Below are 18,062 nucleotides of genomic sequence, written 5' to 3'. Positions count from 1 at the left end.
CACCAGGTTCACCCCAGTTATGCCAACCTATTCATGGCCCACTGGGAGGAACAATCTGTATACAGTGGGCGTGAGCTGGGGGCTGACCTGGTGCTCTGGGTGAGATATATTGATGACATATTCTTCATCTGGAAGGGGGATTCTGAGTCACTGGAGAATTTCTGTGATCAACTGAATCTGAACACAAGAAATATCAAACTGTTTTTGAAAAGAACAAAGAACAGGTCAATTTTTTGGATTTGACAATTTTGGTGGATGATGGGAGGATAGAGACGAAAACCTTCATTAAACCTACAGATTGTAACTCTTTCATCCCTTATAATAGCAATCACCATCAGAATTGGTTATTGTCAGTACCCAAAAGCCAGTTCCACAGAGTGAGGAAGAACTGCTCGAGAATTAAGGATTACGAGGACCAAGGAACAGCGTTTAAATTACAATTCCTTGGAAAGGGGTATAAAGGAGAATAACATCACCAGCTCATTCTCAGACTATGGAAAAAGAACCAGGGATGAACTTATCCAGCACAAAAGAAACCAGAAGGAGAGGAAGGAAATGGGAAACAGAAATGGTGTCACGTTCATCACGAAATACAACAGTCAGTATAAGGATTTGGAACGTATCATAAGAAAGCATTGGGGGGTTCTACTTAAGGACCCCACTCTGCAGGAATACATTACTGACAAACCCATATTTGTCTATCGGAAGGCCGACAACATCAAGAACCTAGTGGTCAATAGTGTACTAGGAGATGGACGGAAGAAGAACGGTATTAAATCAAAGGGATTCTTCAGGTGCGGCTCTTGCACAATGTGCAAGAACTGCAAAGGTACAAATTCAGCCATTACAAAATATATGTCCACACACACGACAAGAGAATTTCCCATTCACGATTTTATCACATGCAACAGTAATAACTACCTAATTCAATGCAAATGCAACAAGCAATATGTAAGTAGGACGACCCGGAAACTCAAAGAGAATGAGCGAGCATGTTAGGAATATCAAAAAAGGATTGCCTACACATGGACTGTCGGCACATTTTCAAAGCACACATAAATGCAATGTAGCAGACTTGGTATCATTTTGTGGGATCCATACTGTCAAGAACAACTGGAGGAAGAATGATTCCGAGGAGAGATTGGCCAGGAAAGAGATGGAAATCATCTTTAAACTAGGAACTTTGAATCCTAGGGGGTTAAACCTCGATTTTGAGACCAAGTGGTTTCTATAATTCTTCCTCTGGATGGTTGGAAGCTAGATCTCTTTCGGTCTGATCTCCCTTTGTTTTTCCACCCTGCTCCTCGGTTTAGCCTTCTACTGAAATTACGATCAGAATATACCATTCACCCATAGGTAGTATAAGTTTTCCTCTAAGGGATGTGGGTTGGGAATTATATTCTTACGTTATCAATTGCTGTATATGATGTGGAGTGGTGATTGAGGCAGATCTGGGGTGAGGCTACCTCCAAGGTTTAGCAATATGATGGTCTGTCCCCCTTTTGTGTGGTCTTAATAGGGTACCTGGGGATACATTCCCAAGAAGAGAGGCCGTATATATGTGGGCCTGGGGAAATATCCCTTTAAAGAAACTCTACATAAAGTATTTTTTAGAATATTAATTTAGGATCCAATATATGTTAATTTTAGAAGTTTTATATCACATAGGTCAGGTAACATATATGTACATTTTTGGCACAGTCCACCCTTGTCATATGGGGAAAGGAGGAGTGCTTATACATCCCCTCAGTCTTCCTGGATACCCAGGGCCAGCTCCTATATACAGTATCTTGCCAGGTGGCATTGAAAATGATCATGTGCATCATTTATTAAAATCCACATCCGGGAGAGTCTGGGATGTCTAAACTACATACCCCATACGTAATGATATACACCTACAAACATTACAACCTACGTGCTGCCCACAGTTCGATCCATGGACATGCACGGCGCCTAACCATAGAAACGGCTTCGTTTAGCCGTTGCTATGGGAATAGGAATGTCCGCCCGCACCCAGAGGTCACTTCCGGCGGAAGTTGTGTGCGCTCCACGGAGCGTGGAGCGCACACCACAGAAGGACTCCCCGGGTCTGACGCCGGCCATCCATAGTCGGACGGGGCATTTGAAATACCACTGAGGCGGTGTGTTGCCGGGGAGGTGGCGGGATCCGTCCCCATGGCAACAGTAATGTCCGCCCGCACTTCCGGCGGATGTGAGGTGCGTTCCACAGTGTGTGGAACGCAAATAAACCAGGATTTAGCTTGTTTAAAAGTATACACTTATTTGAACAGTGCAGTTTGGTTACCTTAATGCTGCCACTATACATGTGAGCAATCCCAGATGGAGCAGCACGTATATTAATTATATATAGATTTTTTAGATTTGGTCGTTGGACCCGCCCCCTTTAATGGATGCCCCAAGGTATTTAAACCCAGAGAATACACCACCAAGACACACCTTGACAAAGACTTTTTAAGTTGAAACGCGTTGGTGGTTAAGAAGGCACACCCCAATACCCAGGAGACCAGTACTTAGGAGTGTGGGAATCCGGATGCACCGCGCCCCAGGTCTGTTTTTTCACAACTACCTCCCAGTATTTGGATGTGTTCCCCCATTTGTTTGCATGGTGGATTATGCCCTTAAGAAAACATTGTTTGTTTTAAATTGTTTTTAACAATAAATGGACACATTACCCTAAAAAAACTTCCTTCTTTGTGGGTTCTATACATCTGGTGGCCCCGGGGAGAGTGCAACAGAGAAGAGGCAGGAAAATCACCTTCTAAAGAAACCCTGATGTGCCTTCAGGAATCCTGTAGAACGTGAGTTTGGGGTACGCATCACCCCCATTTTTTCCTGAATTGATGAAAGATACCTTTATAGGAGTATTACGTTTCTATCTACGTGAGTTGGGTATGCTCCCAATTACGAATAAGATTTAAAACATCTTTGGCAGTTCTGTGTATCTGATTTATCATATTGAACGTATTACACCATTGGGGTTCCCTACCCCTTTTTCTCTTTCCTTGCTTTTGAGGGGAGTCTACGAAGGAGGAGGATCAAGTTGCATGGGGGAGAAAGATACCTTTATGGATACAGCACGCACATTGTACATGTGAGTACGGTGCGTACCTATACAGAATTCTCTATTCACACGTGCAGATTAGACTTCTGTCAAGTACTGTCATTTGAAGATCCCCACGTACCATTCACTTATAATTACCCAGATTGTGGACGACTCCCCTTCATGGACTCTAGAATTTGAGACTGTTTCCTTTGTTTGGATAATTGTTATCGAAACGTCATTTAAGGACTTACGTATAGCGCAGCGGAAGGTGGACTCTTGTTTTTGTTCTAGTGTTTTGGTGGAGAAAGAGTGACATCTCCTTGTACACCCTCACTGCTGTTATCTGTGGGCGCAGTGTATACTCTCCTTCCTTTTTGCATAGTATATACGGCAGTATCACTGGAATTATATGGCAGTACCACAGGACATATACGGCAGTATCACTGAACATTTACGGCAGTACTACTGGACGTATACTGCAGCACCACTGGACTGGACTTATACAGCAGCACTGGACATATTGCAGCAGAGGACACCACCATTGTGATTGGACTGATGCAGCACAACACAGCAGACGTCCTCTTTCTACACTCTCCAATGCTGGAGTGAAAATGGCAGCGACGCCTGGCTCCTTATATGGAATCCAAAACCTGCGAGAATCCGAAAGCGGGATGATGATGTTTTGCCTCGTTCTAGTTTCCGAGTCAGGCGGGAAAACCCGAGCCGGACTCGGATATGGGTTCGGGTAGTGAAGTCCGGTAGGGTTCGGTTCTCGGGGAACCGAACCCGCTCATCTCTAATAATTTGCATACTTTAAAATTATACAGAACTGCTGATTGATTGCCATGGGCAACTTCTCCACTGCCTCATTTCTCCACACTTATCACTGCTTAGTACATGTCCCCCTTAGTGTGTTACTGTGTGTACATGTGTTTAGGGCAGACTAGATGGGCCAAAGTGGTTCTTATCTGCCATCAAATTCTATGCTTCTAAGTAAGTAGAAAATAAAGGGCTGTTCAAGCCAGCCGGAGAACAGTGTCCTGTCAGTCAATAACCTTGAAATGTAAACAGTAATAATTGGGCTGTAAAACGAAGAAGAAAGTTCTCAGTTATGTAACAATACTTTGTGATAAAGACATTTTCTTACACCCATGATGGAGTACTGTATATTATATCACCACAAACAAAAACACTCTCCGGAAAATGCAGGTTTGATCCACATGATCATGCTCATGTGGCTGTTTTTAGTATGTGGATATTATAACCTGTTGCTATAGTCAACGCAAATATAAAATGCACTTTGTCTCTTGGTGACAATCTACTAATTTAGTTATAATTTTAAACACTGAGTGAAAATCAAAGGAAACAGATGTCCTAAACCAGCAGAGTGATGCGCAGGTCTGGTACAGGTGGCTCTGCACTGCATTCAGTGGAGCTAATCCCTGACTAGCTGTGACAGAACACAACAACACTATTATATGCACAATTAGTTTCAGCATCCCACAACTGCCCTATAGCTGCTGAAATCTGACAGGACTTCTGCCTGACTACAGCCACTTGAGAAATCTATGTCCTTTTCCCCATTTACGACACTTTTCCTTAAAACTAAAGATGAACATACACTCCGATATTGGCAGTAATACCAGGCAAATGGTTCGATATCCCAACTGGGTGCCCCCACCACCACACTGACAAACCTGAATTATCATCTGATTGAAACCAATTGTTGGTAAAAACAGATAGAAAATGACCATTATCTGCCATCAGTATATGTGCATTTATATTTCAACAGGCCCCAGTGACGTCAGAAGAAATCTCACCTAGATCATCCTCAGAATGTCTACATGTTCACAATGTCAACATCTGAAATGTTACTATGTGAAATATTTACATTCTAAGGATGCAGATGGTTAGGGTCAGGCACCACCGGGAGGGATAGTGTTAGGATGCAGGGCGAGAATAGAGCTAGGCACAACAGAGGGGTAGGGATAGGGTTAAAACAGCAATGTTGCTGCTCCCGCAGAGGTATCTGGAGGAATTGACGGTCACATGACCTCCTGGATACGGAAGCCACTCTGCAGTCGATGTACCAGCCAGGACCAGGTAAGTGACTGCTACTCCACCAGCCATGTGAGGTCAAATATCTATCATGTGTAGACATGATGAATAACCGCATGCTAAGCATGTCAACATATTGAATGTCAACAATGGTGTCATTCTCATGTGACCTGATGCCACAACCACTGGCACTTGGTAGACAAATCCTTCAACGTATAGGACTGCATTCCTATAGACCTACTGGGATAGTTTGATGGCCACAATCCTGCTGACAATTCTGTATCCGTACTATGGATAGACACTATTCTAGATAGACTGCGAATAGGTCAACAGGTACAAAAGATCGACAATTTTTTTTGGGGGGGGGCTCAATTTTTTTAACTTTTGCATGGCTTACCATCTACGTGGACTACGATTGGGAATAGTAACCTGTGCCACGTACAGTGGTAGCAGAGCGAGACACCTTGTCTGAAGCATGGCGAGCAAATATATTACCACTAACTGAGGTCACAAATGATGAAACATACAAAATTACAGAAAAAAAAACATAAAAATCTTGTGTCGACCATTTCCATGTTGACCACTTAACACGATCAACCTTTGACCCTGTCGACCATATGATGTCGACCTGTTGGCTGTCTAATAACTGTAGATCTTCTATACCACACCCATTACTGACAGCGTGGAATATTCGTATGTAACATACAACTTCAAATACAAATTGTAACTTCTTCCTGGTGAAACACAAATTCTATGATGACAGAGAGATTCTCAGGCCATAAGCATTAGTTTGTAAGCATAATGCAAATTTTCAATAATTTTCATTCTAACTGGGCTAGCTTCATTGGTATCTATGTATTTCAGATCAGTATGGAAAAGGGTAAATACAGCGCTAAAAAAACTGGATATGGAAAAACAAAAACAATTTATTATAAAAATTGTTGCAACAGATAAACCAATAAATTCATATATTTAAAACAATTTTCATATAAAAATGTGTCAAACAGGGCAGGCACAGCAGATTTGTTTGGTGTATTACCATACGAGGAAGCCGGACATGATGCACTGATAAGAGTCCCTGGAATTATGCCACAGTCCTGGGTGCAGTTTTCAATGCTAGCAGATTAAAGTCCATATGAACGTAGAGGCAGACCTTTGTTTGCTGGATTCCGGACCAAATTCAGTCCTATTCAAAGCTGGATCTCTTGTGCCTTTGTGGACTTCTGCAAATTTCCCAATTGCTGGTGGACTTCTAGGCTCGTTCCGGGTATAGATGATAAATTCAGTGATGCACGGCTCCTCAAAACCAACGCGTTTCGCTGTATCCACAGCTTTATCAAGGTGTACACCTTGTCCGAGTGTTTAATCACGATGTTGTCCCACTCTTGGATTTCTTTGAGTGATCTCCTTTCCTCTGATGTTAGATTATCCTCAAGTATCCTAGTTTTTTTATATAAATCATCCATATCCTTGGAAACAAGATTTAAAAACACCCCAACTTCTGGGCAGATGTTTTCCTGTGGGGTAAAGGTACTTTTCTTCTTACAAATGTTCCGTCCGCTACCATATATTTCAGCGGAATTACTCCTTATTATCATCATGCTTTCATTTATGATTTATTATTATTACTATTATTATTATTATTATTATTGTTGTTTATTTATATTCATTTTTATCCTTTACTACCATCACTATTTAATTTCTCTACATATTTATCTGTGTTGTTAGGGTGCCATGGATATGGAGGATTTCTAATGTTTATAACCTGCATAATTTACAATCACATTGACAAAAGGTTTATAATATTTAATTTACTTACGCATCTGATGTGACCCGTATAATCATTTTAATATCATATGAGGATTTTCGAGATATCTAATCTACATCCATATACATATACAAGTATATATCCCTCACAGTTCTATATAGTGTTCCACCTATTGGCATTTTCATATAATCACATCAGCAGTAAATTTTATTTCTTCTTTCCCCTTCTGTTAATTAATTTTGTACTGCCTTCTCATTCTCATTTTTTGCATGTAGCCGTATAACTTATTGTTATATGGTTATATTTTCATATTATTGCCAGGTGTCTATTTATACTTGAATAAGAGAGACCATTGGGTACTAGTAGAATCTATACTTAGCACGTCTCCAGAGAATTGTGTTCCCAATTCATAGGGAATGGGAGACGATGCTAGAATACTGACACCTGAGACATAATGCACACACCAGGTCTCATCAGGTACTAGCACAGGCCTAATTGATAGCCACACCCCCCCGCTCCTGATTGGACATCACCTAGTTTTAAACAACACCAGCACCCGATTACAGGGTGTCTCACTGAGGAAGCCGGAAAGCAAAACGGCTGTCTGAGGCTCAGTGCAGTGCAGCCGGAGCCGTACACCCTGACATCCACGCGTACTCTCAGGTACTTTTAATTTCGAGTGACAGCCGGCGGGACCGCATGGTGGGTAACGGGTCCTGCAATACCTTGCGGCATCAGGACCGTTACTACCATTAGGGTCCCAGTAGCAGCATACATTCAAAAGGGGATTGGTGCGCTTTATTTTCATCTTATTGATACTATGTTTCTTAAATCTTTTTTCGATGCTCTCTCATTGTCATAAAGAGAACTCAGAGGACCCCCTGCGCTGTTACATCAGGGTGCCCGAGGGTGATCTTTTCAAAAGCAGAAGCATTCTCTCTGTTTCCAACCCTTAGGTGCAGATGGGACACGCTCATTTACTGTATTAATGCATGTCACACAGTAAACAGAAGCCACCCCACTGCATCAATAATAGGAGTGCCTTTTCTTCCCCTTTTCTGCAATTTGTACCAGCTCATTCATATGCTCCTTACCTCTTTAAGCCATCTTTTTATATACACGTATTAGAGGATATGTTAGATCAGTGATTTTCAACCTTTTTTCACTCGCGGCACACCAAACAATATTTAAAAATTGCCAAGGCACACCATCCGTTCCCCACAGAAAAAACCTAAAAAACACACATTGGCCTTCACAGTAACAAAAAATCCACACATACATTGGCCTACATAGAAAAAACAATCACACTGCTCCCCACATAAATCATGTTGCTTACACATAAATCAATCACATTTCTCCACACATAAATCTTATTGCTCCCCACAGGAGAAATAACATACAAAATATTAGCCCCTACCGGTCAGCTGTCCTCCTCCCTGTCCTCAGTGGCGGGGGTTGTTCATAGTGGATTGCTGCGAATACTGAGCAGCGGGCGGGCGGGCAGGTGTGGATGTGGGTGGGCAAGGAAAGCTGTGGATGCAGGCGGGAACTGGAAGAAGTGTATGCAGGCGAGTGGGCTGGCTGGGTGGTGAGATGCGGCGGCGGTGACCTATGATATCATACCGCCGCGTCATCTCGGCACAGGTCACAGCCGGAGCATAAATTATCCTCTAAGAAGAGCCCGGGCCAACAGTTCACTCTGAAGGTGCAGGAAGCTGCTCTGACTCCGCGGCACACCTTGTAACTGGTCGCGGCACACTAGTGTGCCACGGCACACTGGTTGAAAAAGCCTGTGTTAGATGTATACCCTGTTATACTGATTTCTGAATATCAATATGATGGTTACATATGAGGAGCAAGATTGATACATTTATTGCTACAGTGTGTTCTTGAGGCATACTAGATATTTCTGCCCAGACAACAAATTCAATCAGCAATAACCTGCCAATACCTGAGATGCGGATCAGGGTGTTATATATAGTTGACATTTTTTACCAAGAAATTACCAATTCTACTAATAATAGGCTTACCGGTACACTGCACAAAATCAATAGTATTTGCCCTAAGACAATTACAGGATCAGTTTTTACTCATATTATGGAGATTTATATCCTAGATCTTGAATAATTATTAGATTATTTCGCTACTACCTCTCTAAGGGAACATATGATATGCAATCGATGGGGAGATTGTATGTGCTATGACGTTTGGACACATACTAATCAACACTGTTATTGTTACTTATATTCTACGCCAGTAGCATCCATTACAACAGGCTGAAATTTATGGTAAATCTATCTATAGGGCTACCGCTTCTTGTTTGAGCCGACTATATCATCCTACAATTTGTCTCCTCTTGTTAGGGGACTGTCAATGCTTATTATTGCAGGAACTATTGTCAGGATCAGTAACATTGACCCTGACCAGGTCACGTGTATCTCCCCACGGTGTGTTCATACCACACGTTAATTTAAGCGTGGGTTTTTTATGTTTTTGTTTTTTTTTGTGAATTCTGGTATTTATGTGTACATGTTCATGTCCTAGTCTTGGTTTGGTTTGTGGCAACATTTTTTTAATGATAAACAATAAAAGTTATATTTTATGTAATATCTTTCATTGAGTGCCCCCCAAAAAACGAGAGTCTCTTTTTCTTCTTTTTTGGTACACTATTGCTTATTCTCAGGGGTGCACCTCCACATGAGTTATTGTTATAGTACCCTTCAGTGAAGGATGTAATTTCAAACTATTGTGGTTTTTCCAATTCATTCAGCGGTATATTATATCTCACCACCTGTGCTCAAGTTTCCCCCATCCCTTTCCTCCCCCCATATTAAAACTTCTTACAGCTGTAAAGTGGAACATTGAGGTGCAGAGACAAGCAAGTACAGTAAGGCGTTACTGTCAGGAGGCGGATCCCTTGGGGGTGCCGCAATATGCAATGGTGATGGCTAGCAGGAGCACTATGTAGCAGCTTCTCATTGGCTGCTTGTGGACAGTCCTATCCCGCGGGCAGTACTTATTACTGTTTTGGCTCTGTTATAAGAAGTCACAGCCACCTACTCGGATTACTTAACATTATTGGACTACTACAGAAAGCAGATTCCCTTCTCAATTTGAAAGGGTTAAAACAGAATATATATAATTACATTTTACGTGGGTGATGCAACTTTTGCATTTATTAATAACTGTCCAGGCACTACTCTCTCATGCACACATCTAGCCAACGTTTGAGAACACCCCAATTTTTCCTGCTTTGTTGAAAATTTACATAGTTTAATGTCTCGGTGTAGTCTGTAATTAAATGGAAATCAATTTCAGACAAAAAAATATATCACAGAGTCCACTGTTTGTAGATGTAACCGCTGAATACACTTGTAGCATTATTTCTACAATGGAAGTTCTTCACAACACTGTTACAGAAGTTTCCACAAATGTGTTGCCCTTGTAGGTTGCTTTGCTTTCACCCTTCTGTCCAGTGCATCCCAAACCAACACAATGGGGTTCAAGTCTGCAGACTGGACTGGCCATTCCATTATTAGAAGCTACCGTTTTGTTCTTTTCCTTGAAGTTCTGACATAGGGGGTAATTCTGAGTTGATCTCAGCAGCAAGTTTGTTAGCAATTGGGCAAAACCATGTGCACTGCAGGGGGGGGCAGATATAACATGTGCAGAGAGAGTAAGATTTAGGTGGGTTATTTCGTTTCTGTGCAGGGTAAATACTGGCTGCTTTATTTTTACATTGCAATTTAGATTTCAGTTTGAACACACCCCACCCAAATCTAACTCTCTCTGCACATGTTATATCTGTCCCCCCTGCAGTGCACATGGTTTTGCCCAACTGCTAAAATATTTGCTGCTGCGATCAACTCAGAATTAGGCACATAGCCTGTAGCTATGGTTTGGATCATTTCTAGGCATAGATGAGAAGGTATTGCATGGGTCTGCAAAATAGTGTGGTTGCCCTTTTAGTTCAGGGTGCCAGTTACCCACAAGCTGCTGAATTGGGATCCAGCAAAAAATGTCCAAGACCATCACCCTTCCTCCACCATGTCTGGTAATTGGTGTCACAGGGGTTTATTTATACTCCTTTTCCACTGCCACAAAAACCTAGGTTATTGTTGGGTCTAACCGGGTCATGGCTTGGCGGAAAAGGTTCCTGGAAAAATAACCAGTGTTGCCACCAGTGTCCGACCCGGGAAGGACCTAGGTAGCATGCGGTGTAAACAGAGCATCCCGGGTCATCCCATCCGGGTCATGCTAGAAAGGGAACTGGATTACTGGCGATTGTAGATGATGTCATCTGCAAGCGCCAGCAGAGCAGAAAGACTGCTAGACTGCACAAGAAGGATGCAGTCTGAAAGAGGTCTATCCGCCAATATACTAGGTCCAGCTTGCGGTGTGAACGGGTTCTGACCTGGCTGTGACACGGGTTGAACCTGTGTTCGAAAACCCTGGTCGGACACAGCATTTTGGTGGAAAAACGGGTAATGCAACGCTTTTAATAACAAGGAGTGTTTTGCTAGTAAAAGCATTTCCTACTAAATTTTGGCCTTACACACGCTGAGAACCATCCTTTCTTCTACTCGATGATGTACAAAACCCTGTGTTATGACTGATGACCCATATATTTACACTTTTTATTACTTGGTCCATAAAGACTTCTTAAGGCCAGTACACACTCGCAGATCTATCACAGACCGCTCAGCACACATCTCTCCCCCCACTCAGCACAGTGCGATGTGTGCTGAGCGAGGGGGCAGACCACTCATTTCACCCAGCGGGTGAAGTGAGCGATGTGCTAGATTGTGCCTGCATGCAGGCCAATCTAGCACCTGCAATAGGGACACGCGGGACTGTGCATCGCTATCGCTGGGGTGCATACACACGGAGAGATCCGTGCTTAAATTCTAAAGGGGGGTACACACGGAGAGATCCGTGTTTAAAATCTAAGCAATCTGACTAGATTGCTTAGATTTTAAGCACGGATCTGCCGTGTGTATGCCCCCCAGCGATAGCGATGCGCGGCTCCACGCATTGCTATCGCCGGTGCTACACCCCTTAAGAAATCTAGTCAGATTGCTTAGAATTAAAGGACGGATCTCTCCGTGTGTACCCCCCTTTAGAATTTTCAGTAATACACTGGTTCACTTAAAAGGCTTATCTATTTTTGAAATTGGCATATTTTTCAGTCTTTGATAAACTTTTCTTTTTTAAACCTCTTTAAAAGGTTGCCCACCTTTGTTCCATTTCAGGTTATTCACTGGACTTGTATTGCTTAAATTGAAATAAAAACTTTGAAAAAGGGGGTTTCTAAAGGTGGGTACAAACTAGGCGATGTGCCCCCCTCCTGGGCCGGACCGTCTGACAGCAGGCATACACTGCTAGCAATATCGCACAGTGACGTCATGCCACGGCCGACCGGAGCATGCAGCTTTGGATGATGAGTCCAAATTGAGCTGCATGCACGGCTTAGACTGAGGGTCGTTAATGACCCGTGCATCGCTTGTCATTTACAGCGTACACACTAGTCGATACAGTAAACAACATTGCTCAGGAAGGGTCAAAATGAGCAACGTCGTTTACTATATTGACCAGTGTGTACAGGCCTTAAAACTTTGGACAGATATTAGATACTGTATGACACTTCATTCCATTATTATTTTGAAATTATACAGGGTAATACCACTTTAACATTTATTGCTATCACTGTCAAGTCATACAGTATCTCTGTGCTTTTCCTATGCTACCTTGGTTTTACACATTTGTTATGTCTGCCATATACCTGGTGCAACCAGTGGCACCGAAAGGGGGGGGGGGGGAAATGGCACTAATTACCCAGGCTCAGGTCTGGTGGGGGGGCCCAGTGGGGGTTCCAGGCCCACCCCATTACCTGGCTGAAGCAGCCGCAGCTCTTCTCCTCAGCCCAGCACAAGCTGCTGTGTGCTGCTGGACTGCAGTGTGACCAGGGAGGCGCTTAAAAAGTGGTTGCAAATCAACTGGAAACCCGCCTGACAACCCATGATAATTATGATCCATTCCAATCAGGATTCAGGAGAAGACAAAGCACTGAAACAGTCCTGGTGTGTGTGTTAAATGATCTTCTGATGGCAAGAGACAGAGGTGACTGTTCAATCTTAATCCTTCTAGATCTCTCTGCAGTATTTGATACCGCTTGGACCATGGGCTTCTGATTGAGCGACTGATACGTTTTTGTGGACTGGATGGCCCAGTCCTAAGCTGGTTCAAATCATGTCTCACAGGCAGGTCAAAGAGTATCATCTGGAGTATACTCATTACCATCAGTGCCATTGCCATGTGGTGTCCCACAAGGTTCTATACTATCCCCCATGCTTTTTGCAGTATACATGCTCCTACTGGGTGAAATAATCAGGCACCATGGCCTGGTCTGCCACTGCTATGCAGATGATACACAACTGTATTTGTCCTTTGCTCCGAGCACTGATAATCCAATAGCAACCCTAAATGGCTGTCTAGCTGAGCTCCAGCAGTGGATGAGTGCCAGTTGGCTGTGACTGAACCCGGATGAAACAGAGGTGCTTATGATAGGACCGCTACATCAAAGGACAAGACTGCAGCATAGCCAACCAACTGGACTTACACTTGGGGATTCAGAATTACAAACCAGTGATCGTGTGCGGAATCTTGGCGTAGTCGTGGATGGTGGCTTGATACTTAAATATCAGATATCAGCCACAATCAAATCCTCATTCTTTCACCTGAGGAACATAGCCAGAATCATGCTCTTAATTCCCTCAGATGATCTGCTAAAAGCCATACATGCATTTGTATCATCTTGATTAGACTACAGTAATGCCCTCTTCCTTGGTCTCCCAGCAAAAGAACTGCACTGCTTACAGCTGGTGCAAAACACAGCTGCCAGGCTGTTAACCAACCATCTCCGTTCTAGCCACATAACCCCCATCCCCTACTCCCTTCGCTGGCTGCCAGTAAGATGGCGAATCATCTTCAAGATTGGCTTACTGAGATTCAAAGCACTACATGACCAGGGCCCAAGGTACCTGAAGCAGCTTCTGATTCCATACTGCCCCACTCGATTACTGCGATCTGTAGATGAAGTACTTTTAGCAGTACCTAGAATCTCCCATAATTCATTTGGGGGTTGAGCTTTTAGTCATGCGGTTCAGACTCTATGGAACTCACTTCCCCGCACAGTGCGAGAGGCCACAACTATAGAATCCTTCAAAAATAGGGAACACTTTCCTGTTTATTCAAGCATTTCCATAATGTCCCTTTAGTATCTACATGCTTCTGTATTTTATGAAAAGCTGTTTTCTACTTCATTGTTTCTGTACTATATTATGCTATTTATCTGTTAAGTGCTTTGAGTCCTATTGGAGAAAGAGCGCTATATAAATAAAATTATTATTAAAATATAATTTTTTCTGTATTTTTTTTTTGTAAAGGTGAATGGCCCTGCCTCCTGTGAGTAGGCCACGCCTCCCAGTCAGGCTTTCTACTGTGCTGGATGCAAGTACTAGTGTTGCACAGCTGAACACATGCAAATCAGTGCATATTTCTTATATACATCTTTCCTTGCCTATGTTCTGAGTGCAGATGTGACTAATTGTAAGTGAGCTCCTCACAGTATAGAAAATGAGAAATATTTTATCAAATGATACAAAGCAATCTGTGTATATCTGTATGAACCGACAGTTCAATAAGAGGACACATCCTACAGACTGTAACACTCAGCATAACTGGAGTCATTTAGCAAAACTAGTTAGACTGCATAAGGCTGGACACCCACTGGTGTTCAGCTAAAAATTGCAAGAGCAAACTGCATGTGAAAAGTAAAATAACTAAATACAGTGTTTGTACATGTTCCCGTTTATCTCTTCAGCTGACAAGGGCTTTCCATGTTCAAATGCTTTTTCATGCAACAGTTTTTCCCCATATTCATTTCAGTGGGGTTTCCAACATATGTTGGGTTCGATTTGCTGGCATTTGGGATGTTAGAGGTCAGAATACCGAAAGCGGTATCCAGATGGTCGGTATCCCAACAGGGGAAGGCAAGTATATTTACCGGGCCTCCTAACCCCCCCCCCCCCCCCCCCCGCAGCATAAACCTAACTCTCCCCTCAGTCTAAACCTAACTACTGTCTGCCTGTTCGGCATCCCGGCTGTCGGGATTCTGGCGCTGAGATGGTGAACCTATTCAGGATGCCGGTGTCGGCATTCCAAATAGTGTCGGGATTCTGGTGCTGGGATTCTGACTGCCAGGATCACGACAGCCAGGACCCTGACCAGATCCCTTCAACAGGTTTGCCCCATGAACATATAACATTCTCTGTAAACCAGACTGTAGCAGTTTCTTGCTGGCACATAAAACAATTCTCATTAGATTGCTTCATAATTTCAGGCTGCAACTGTATATTCCTGGCAGTGAAGTATAATGATTAGCCAGCTTAATGTCTGATCTGAGAAATATGTGTAACAAAGTGGAAATCTCCCACTGGCTCTGACTCAGTCCCCAAAAAGTGCAAATCCCCAACAGCAGGAGATGTGGACTTTGAAACGTGCCAGTCGCCACAAAATGAGTTTATAACCCCATAGTCACCAGCAGTCACGGCATTTAACCAACTAATTTGTGGGTTATAATTCAATGGTATAATATATTTAGGCTGTTAGCTCTGCCATGAGTGGGGACATGCTGTCCAGCGCTACAGAGAATGATTGTGCCTTACAATGACAATAGCGGGGAAAATACAGTCAGCAAAGATGACTAAGAGAGACCAGAGCTCTGCCCATTTTTCAGCATCCCGCACCTGCCTACATCATAGATTTTTCTAGTGCACAGGAAAATCCGTACTGTTTCTATACTGTAATACTCAGAGATGAGCGCAGTTGAATATCACGACTGCTCATCTCCAGCAATAGATTACGGTGTAAGGACATATTCTAGGTTGTTAGACTGACAACACAGTGGTGACATTCGGAAAGTGGTAGCACCACAATCAATGAAGCTGGGAAACCATGTAACATCATTCATGTTACCCTTTCTTTTGTATTACTTGTCACTGTGGGGTCTTTGTACTAAACCTTGGAGAGAGATAAAGTGGACAGATATAAAGTATCAACCAAACAGATCCAAACTGTCATTTTTCAAACAAAGCATGCAACATGGCAATTAGGAGCTGATTGGCTGGTACTTTATCTCTCTCCGAGGCTTAGTACATAGACCATCTCCTATAGCACTATGTGTGGATGCCATAGCATTTTCTACAGGTAAATAATAATAATGTTAATGCTCACATTAAACAAGAAATAAATTAACATTTAAGTTAAAAATTAATTATTTAACAAATACTTCAAATTGGTATGGCTATAGATCTGTATCCTGCTACATAATACAATATGGTGTGCAGGTTATGTAGGTAGGTTGTGAGTTTACCTTAAGGCTACGTCAGGTTTTCTTGAGTTGTGTGAAGCAGCAGGTTTTGCATTACAACTGGAGACAGGAATCACCAAATCTGTCTGCTCAGTTCAAGATTCACAGGTAAAGCTGAGACAGGTGCTCCAAGAGTTAAATGCTGAATGCACAAAAAGTGCTAAAAGGAATGCATGCAGGATATGGGATGAAGAAATGCCTAATGCCAGCTCAGCCGGTGACCCTGCCGAGCTGTTGTCACTGAATGTGCAAACCAGAGGTGATCAGTGTAAAGACCTTGAAAGACCAGAAGCCCCACCTCTGCCAGCTCTCCACCAATCAGCAGCAGAACTAACCAGCTGTAAGGAAAGTGAAGGTAGCAAGTACCGAAGGCAATTGGTATAATATGTCTATGGCTAGAAATGTAAAGACAGGTGTTACAGGGAACATAAGACTCTGGGAACTAAAACATCGTTTATAAAAAGGCAGTATTATATGTGTGTGTGTGCGTGTGTGTATATATGTATATATGTATATATATATATATATATATATATATATATATATATATATATATATATATATATATATATATATATATATATATATATATATATATATAACAAGGGAGGGATAAGGTACTTCTAGGCGACCATTGGTGTCATAACAAAGTATGACACCAATGGTCGCTTAGAAGTACCTTATCCCTCCCTTGTTTTCTAAATTTATGGTTAGCACCCATACCAGTGCTTAGTTTACTTAAGGTACAGCGGACGCCCTACCATACATAGGGAGTGTCACATTAGGAGTATAGTACGCACTATTGTCCCTGGTCTGAGCACTAGCGCTTACAGTGGACACTGCATCTTGGCGCTGATAGCTTCCTCTGTACACACACATATATATATATATATATACGTATATAGTATAAGAGAGGTGCCTAAGAATTTTGTTTGTTTGCCTTTTTCTTGTGGTGTGTAAATGTCCACCTCATCTCAGATCTCAAGAAGGAAACTAGGAATAATGCCTTGATGCCCTTTGTTACAGGATATAATATTAAAAATAAGAATATTAGGAGTATTCTTATGAAACATTGGGATGTCCTGACAGTAGATCCCGTTTTGAAAGAGGTGTTACCTAGGAGACCGCAAATTGTGTTTAGGAAAGCACAATGTCTAAAAAGTGTTTTAGCCCCAAGTAACCTAGCACAAGCAAAAGATAATTCCTGGTTGAATAAAACGACTGGCTGTTTTCCCTGTGGAAAGTGTAAAATGTGTGCTTATGTCAGTAAAGAACGAAGAAAAACCTGGAATAAAGAAAAAACGAAATATTGGAATATAAAAGAATTAATTAATTGCCAGACCACATTTGTAATATATTTAGTGGAATGTGAATGTGGCATTAGGTACGTAGGAAAAACAAAACGGCCCTTAAAAATCAGGATGTTAGAACATACACGTAGTATAATCAAGAAAAATAATGAACATAGCGTACCAAGACATTTTTTAAAGTGCAATAATGGCGATTTGAGTAAATTCAGTTTTAAAGCACTAGAACATGTTAAATTGGATGAGAGAGGGGGGGATATTCTCAAATTGTTAAGCAAACGAGAGGTATATTGGATTCACACTTTAGAAACTATTAGTCCTTTGGGTTTAAATGAAAATTACGATATCACTCCGTTTCTGCACTAATGGTTGCCCTTGGTAACCGCACTGTGCGGCATTGTAGATTGGATCATTGATCCCTTTGCTGCACTATAA

The 18,062-nt window shown here is 42.2% G+C and overlaps 1 protein-coding gene and 1 long non-coding RNA gene across 5 annotated transcripts in view; one reads left to right on the top strand and one right to left on the bottom strand.

Moving 5' to 3' along the window:
* The window catches only part of STARD8 (StAR related lipid transfer domain containing 8), a 443,153-nt gene that overhangs the window by 297,290 nt on the left and 127,801 nt on the right, over positions 1-18,062 (bottom strand). The window contains exon 1 of one of the 4 annotated variants that reach the window (XM_063937084.1): positions 16,324-16,551. The exons of the other annotated variants lie outside the window; for them this stretch is intronic. The gene's annotated coding sequence lies outside the window, so the exon portion shown is untranslated. Of the gene's footprint in view, positions 1-16,323; positions 16,552-18,062 lie in introns of those variants that run through there. 4 annotated transcript variants of the gene reach the window in all.
* LOC134948837 (uncharacterized) overlaps positions 7,452-18,062 on the top strand; it is a 56,676-nt gene continuing 46,065 nt past the window's right edge. Inside the window, exon 1 of the long non-coding RNA XR_010183042.1 lies at positions 7,452-7,553. This is a non-coding gene — a long non-coding RNA (uncharacterized LOC134948837). The remainder of the gene's footprint in view (positions 7,554-18,062) is intronic.

Source organism: Pseudophryne corroboree, chromosome 8 (assembly GCF_028390025.1).
Source record: "Pseudophryne corroboree isolate aPseCor3 chromosome 8, aPseCor3.hap2, whole genome shotgun sequence".
In the NCBI taxonomy this organism is placed as follows: domain Eukaryota; kingdom Metazoa; phylum Chordata; class Amphibia; order Anura; family Myobatrachidae; genus Pseudophryne; species Pseudophryne corroboree.
This window is presented reverse-complemented; position numbering and strand designations above follow the sequence as displayed.